This window comes from Gavialis gangeticus, unplaced genomic scaffold (assembly GCF_001723915.1).
Source record: "Gavialis gangeticus isolate Ggan-Ray unplaced genomic scaffold, GavGan_comp1, whole genome shotgun sequence".
Lineage (NCBI taxonomy): Eukaryota > Metazoa > Chordata > Crocodylia > Gavialidae > Gavialis > Gavialis gangeticus.
The window spans coordinates 163803354-163809133 of record NW_017728992.1 but is presented as its reverse complement, the minus strand read 5'-3'; the positions used below and the strand labels follow the sequence as shown (position 1 = coordinate 163809133).

The window sequence follows — 5780 nt, the reverse complement described above, 5'->3', positions numbered from 1 at the left end:
TCTTTTTTTTTTTTTTTTTTCCTTTTCTCCACTGAGGCCAAATCTACAACAACAGATTTTTGCCAGCATAGTTGTCAGGGGTGTAATCTCCAACAGTGCTTCTGGCAGATCTCAATAATGTACACAGTAATACCAGGAAAACTGTGCTTTTACTGATATAGCTAGTTTCACTCATGTGCAGGGCAGGTTACTATGCTGATATAAAGTTCAGCATTGCCAATGTAGCTGTGTTCACATTGGAACACTTACTGGTAAAATATACTTGTATTCCTATATCAATAAAATATTCCTAATACAGTTCTAGCTAAAGTTGTTTGAGTGTTAAAGACAAAGAAAACCTCTTGAATTCTTTGCAGCTGAAACTTTGCTGTGTTGGTATAGAATAACTATGACCACTTCTTAAAGCCAGGCCTGCTGAAAATAGGAACCGTTGAGCACATCAGTCTAGAAACTGATTTGGGGCCATTTCTTTGAAATCTAGACTGTTCAGATTTGATTAGGGAGGTATGGGCAACAGCCCTATGGAACTGGAGTTTATCAGTGTGCTGCCACTGACTGGAAAATGCACATTTTCATCACAATTTTTTTCTTTTAAAACAAATGTTACCTACATTAAAAGTTGGACTTCACTGTGCTATCTTCTATTTATGTACTGTTTAATATATAGAAAACAATTTCACATGTGTTTAACTATTAATTCAAGATCATTGCAGGTGGACAAGCTCATGGAGAATATTTTCTCGAGGCTTAAAATCATTGTTGTAAGTAAAACTTCAGTGTGTGTTAGCTGAAAGCACTGTCGCTAGTTACCACTGGAGGTAACTGTCCATTTTTGTTTCAGTTCCATTGTGTGCTCTTTCTGTTTTGGACATGTGGGGGGGGGGGAAGTGTTGTACCTGTTTGTAGTGTGTGACCTTTTACATACTGCAATGAAGGCCATCCTTTCCATTTGAGCCTGCTAAACATTTCTTAGAGCCTTATCTTGTAAAAATATGCAATAAATAATATGGAAATCTGTTCAGTTCTAGAACAGGATCAAAAAAGTTATATTTAAAATTTTCCTTTTGTAAAGTTAAACAAGTATTATCTTTCCTAGACATTAGCTGAAGAAATAATTTTGTTGAACTCTCCATTTAAGGGATGGAAAAAATGGAAGTTAACTGCACCTGCAAAGCATCTAGAATTAGTACCTCACCAACATTTTAGCTGTTATAAATCAGTCTTAATATTTGTACTTGGATATTTCTAAGGAGGAGGTGTATATTGGCACACAAGCACATAAGATTGCATTCTAGCAGAGGCAGGCAATCTTTTTGGCTGTGGGATGGAATAACCCACCCTGCCTCTGAGAGGAATGTGCTAGGACCCAGCTGCAGCTAGTACTTGTCTCCACAGCAGCATGGGGAGAGTGACTACACCTGGCACTTCTCCCTGCAGCACCATGGAGAGAGAGTGCCTACCACCAGAAGCCCACATCTGCTGGCCAAATTCAATGCACCCAGGCCATGGGCCATAAGTTGCCAACCCCTATTCCTTAGCATTTGAGACAAAGGAACAATGTTACTTTGAGTACTAACTCATTCTTCATAGTTTACATTACTTCCCCATATTTGCTATCTTAACTCTAGGTAATGAACATTTGAACAGTTGTTTTATGGAGTCACAGTGGTTTAGCTCATCAGAGCATGAAAGAAATTATAATAGTAGTTGATGAGTGTGTCTACATGTTCATTAATACACAGTAGTTACTCTGCATTTAGTTTAGTACTTGCTTAATGAAGTATTAACTAAATGTGCAGTAACTACAGTTACTGTGCAGTAGCAGCAGTGCACTGTCGTTTTGTGATGCTTACTGCTCAGTAGCTTAACACTGCACAGTAGCATATTAGTATGGCTTTTGACTGGTATGCTATTGTACAGTAGCATCTCATGTAGTTGTGCCCAGTCTACTTCTTAACGACAAAGCAAAATATCTCTACTTGTTTTCCTTCTTTTGGGGTACCTTGTGGATAAGTGAGATCTGTTCCACATGAGAAAATAATATACTATGTTCAACTCACCTTTCACCTAAAAATTGGGGGTGTGTGGGGGAATTTTTCTCTGATGGAAAAGAAGCACTCCTGAAGAAACTGCATGCCATGTAGTTGCCAAGATGGCTCCTGCTTGTGTCTATTAAGCAGACTGAAAAGATGGAGTCTTGTGTAGGCTCCCACAGGTGTAGCTATTGCCTGAGCATTGTTACTTTGGGCACAAGCTACAAGTGAGCTGTTTGTAGTGTTTTGATGAGGCTTATGATGTGGAAAATAACTATTTATGGGAACTTATATGAAGAGCTATTTCCAGTGAAGAACCAGCAGTCTTGCTACAGCCCTGTGCAAGGGCCTTGATTAACCCTGTGTGACACAGAGTACAGCCTTCTGGAAACGGTGTCTAATAAGTCCAGCATCATAGGACACTCTCTGCCATACAGGAAGCTCCTGATGCCACACTTACTGGAGGCTACATTTCCAGGTGGACTTGCTGTCATGTAGTTGGCCATCAGTGTGGAAAACTGTTGGGTTTTTTGCCTGCTGCACCCCCACCCCCTCTTCACCTTCCAAAAACAAGGTGGATGTTTTGTGCAAGAAAATAAAGTACTTGGATGGTAGTAAGTTTTTTTTTGTTTCTTTGTTTGTTTTTGTGTAAGTTGGAAAGTATGGGCTAAAGTTGTCATTGTGTGGATATGTACTTGGTTGAATAACTGAAAGGCATCAGTATCAGATTGGCAGGAAGTCTTGCTGGATTCTACAAAGGTCTTGTCTGGGTCTAGTGCTTTTTAACATTTTGTAATTGCCTTGGTACAAAAATATAGTGTATTTATCAAATTTGTATGTACATGTAGAAGATGTTGCAAACACTGGAAGGATAGGATTAAATTCAAAGGGATTTTGTTAAACTGGAAGACTAGACTATAGATGACAACATGTAGGGAAGAAGCATCATATGCACAAATACAGAATGCATTATACCATGGCCAAGAAGGATCTGGGAGGGTTATGGTGGTACACAAATTTATCGACTCAAAATGGAAATGCTATATGCAAGACGCAAGAGATGATAAAGTGCTCTGCTCCACCCTGGTTAGTCTTCACTTTGAGTGCTGTCTCCAGCTTTGGTCACTGCATTTTAAGAAAGATGCAGAGAAACTGGAGGAGATCCACTGACTGATGACAGCAGATAAAAAGCCATATGAGGAAAGGAAGAAAGAATTGAAATATTTTTTTAGTAGGAAGAAGAGATTAAGGGATGGAAGGTATTGGCAGTTTTGAAATTTTTGAAAACTTATTATAAAGAGGAGAGAAACATTGTTCTTCTTGCCTCACTGAGCAGGGCATGAGGCAGTGATTTTAAACTACAAAAAAGCAAATTTTGATCCAATTTCAGGGCAAGAACTTTCTTAAGAATTGTAGGGCAATGGAACTAGTTTCTTGGTTAACTGGTAGGTTTTCAAGAACAGGCTAGATCTGCATCAGTTATTGGTTACCAGACACTTAAAATTAACAAAATCCTTAGAAATTAATAACACTGCAGGTTTCTGAAAGATTGATCAGTATACATTTCAGGTAAAGTATTACAGTCACTTTTAAGCTGTATGAGCAAGAACTCAGCTTCTCGGCAGACTTAAAATGCGCTGGGCTCTAGTCAAACATTGGGATAATTTTGCTTCAAGTCTAATAGGCAGAAAGATTAAAAAGTATTTTAATGCTTCATGCATTAAAATACTTGCATTCTGTGCACCAGTTGAAATACCTCACACTTCATTTGAATGCATTTGTGTTCAAGTCTTATTTGTTAAGTTTCTGCAGCTTCCCTTTTCACCGGGTTACTACACCCCATTTTCGTAAGGCAGTTGGCTAATTCGGCACTACCTCAAGAGGCACTGCTTATAGTGTCATTTTGTACCGCCATAACTATTGACTTCCCCTGCCAGTTCACAGAAGCTCTGCTGGAAAACATGGGAGCTGGTTACTATTGTACAGAAGTTGAGATTCCAGAGGCCACACCACATGGACAGTATTAGTTGTCCACTAGAGTGGCAGGGTGGTAATGTTCAACATGTAGTTGGTAACATGGTTATTAATTTAATTTCTCCCTACCACACTTTAAGTTTGGACCACATAGCAGTTTTAAAGCGCCCAGTTTCAGTTTGAGACCCATTTTGAATCAACTGAAGAAATGTGAATGTTAACTCATATTTGTAATTTGTGGTCACAAATAGTACTTGGCTGTGTAGAGGGCTTTTACATGAACCTTTGAAGGGCAGGTTTGCTATGTAAGAGTTATAGACAAATGCATGCAGAAGTTGCTGTCCGTCCTAAAAACACTGTTAAGAAATCGATTGGTTCCCATTTTTGAAGAAAGTGTCATCTTGCTCAGTGAGTTCCCAATTTTACTTACCTATACATTTCTCCCTCAGGGCAAAATCTCTGATCAGGTTTACAACTATCCAGAAGGCCTAGGAGAAGTGCTTTATAGAGAACAGTTCGACTTCAACGCCGAGCCACCTTGGGAACCTAGCTGATGATAGTAGGGTTCCATCTCCTAACTTGTCCATGTAAGTAGTTTCCCACCACTCCCCATACCCATGTACAAAAAGGGTGTGATCAGAGATGCAAAGAACTAGAAAAATGTGCAGACCTGTATTCTTGTACCTTGATTTATATATTTAGTTGGCCTTGTTTTCAAGTTTTTGGTGGTCTTTTTTGAGGTGGGGGAGGAGGGCAGGAAAAGGATGTATACATCAAATTAAACTTGTGCTGAGTCTTCCCAGTCGAAGTGGTGATGCATTGGATTTCAGTAGAACATGCCTATCCATATGCTTAAAGAAACTTTCTATGTGAGGATGGTTCCTGACTTAAGGTTATAGGTTGCAGAAATGCTAAAATAAAACACTGTACACTCACTTCGGTGTTTGACAACTGTAAGTGTGTTTAAGTTGGAGATAATGACTATCTGGACTGTTGAATTCTAATTTGTATGGCACCCTATGACTTAATGGTATATACTGAGCTAGTTAAAATCTACTATTGTAAACTTTTTAAAGTGGGAACAGTCTGCTTGAAGGGTGTGCCTCTCCAAATGCCTGATTCCATTATTTGCTAATTACTATCCTGCTTCCAGAAATAGTTACAGCTCAGCTACAGTAGAATCATAGTGTATGCCAGATAGAAGCAGTTATAAACTGACTTCATATTAAAGGATCCAACTTTGAAAGAGAGCAAAAACTTTCCTCCCAAGTGAGTAGATTTTAATTTTCAGTAGACTTGTTCTTCTATCATCAGTAACTCGGTCATGTTTGAATTTTAGTTATTTTAAAGTTTCTTAAACAAATCTTATTCTCTGGAAAGCCAAAAATCTCCAGTAACTTTTAATCTTTTTTTCAATAGTCTCTTCTAAATAACCCCCACCTGCCAGGCTTTTAGGTTTTGAATTTGCATAATTATTCCTTTTTGTAACACTAAGGCAGCTGCCTAAGATGGATTTTGTAAGTTATTGTTTACACGTGGGCAAAGAATTAGACAGGCTTTGCCCTTCAAGTAATTTGGTGGTAAACCATCAATTTAAATGCAAGTGTCATGGTATAATTGGCATGTTGTACTAATCACTGCTCCCCAAAATGCTATTTGCATGAGTAATGCTAAAAGTTAAGATGGCCTGATGTTTTTAAAAAAAAAAAAAATTCTTTTCCCCCGCCTCAATTTGACTGAAAGTATTATGGGTGGGTATTGGGGGGGGGGGGG

General features: G+C 38.6%; 1 protein-coding gene across 1 annotated transcript in view; it reads left to right on the top strand.

The window, feature by feature from the left end:
- Positions 1-5780, top strand: part of AZIN1 (antizyme inhibitor 1) — a 54011-nt gene that overhangs the window by 8144 nt on the left and 40087 nt on the right. The window contains exon 2 of the mRNA XM_019528044.1: positions 4457-4594. The gene's annotated coding sequence lies outside the window, so the exon portion shown is untranslated. The remainder of the gene's footprint in view (positions 1-4456; positions 4595-5780) is intronic.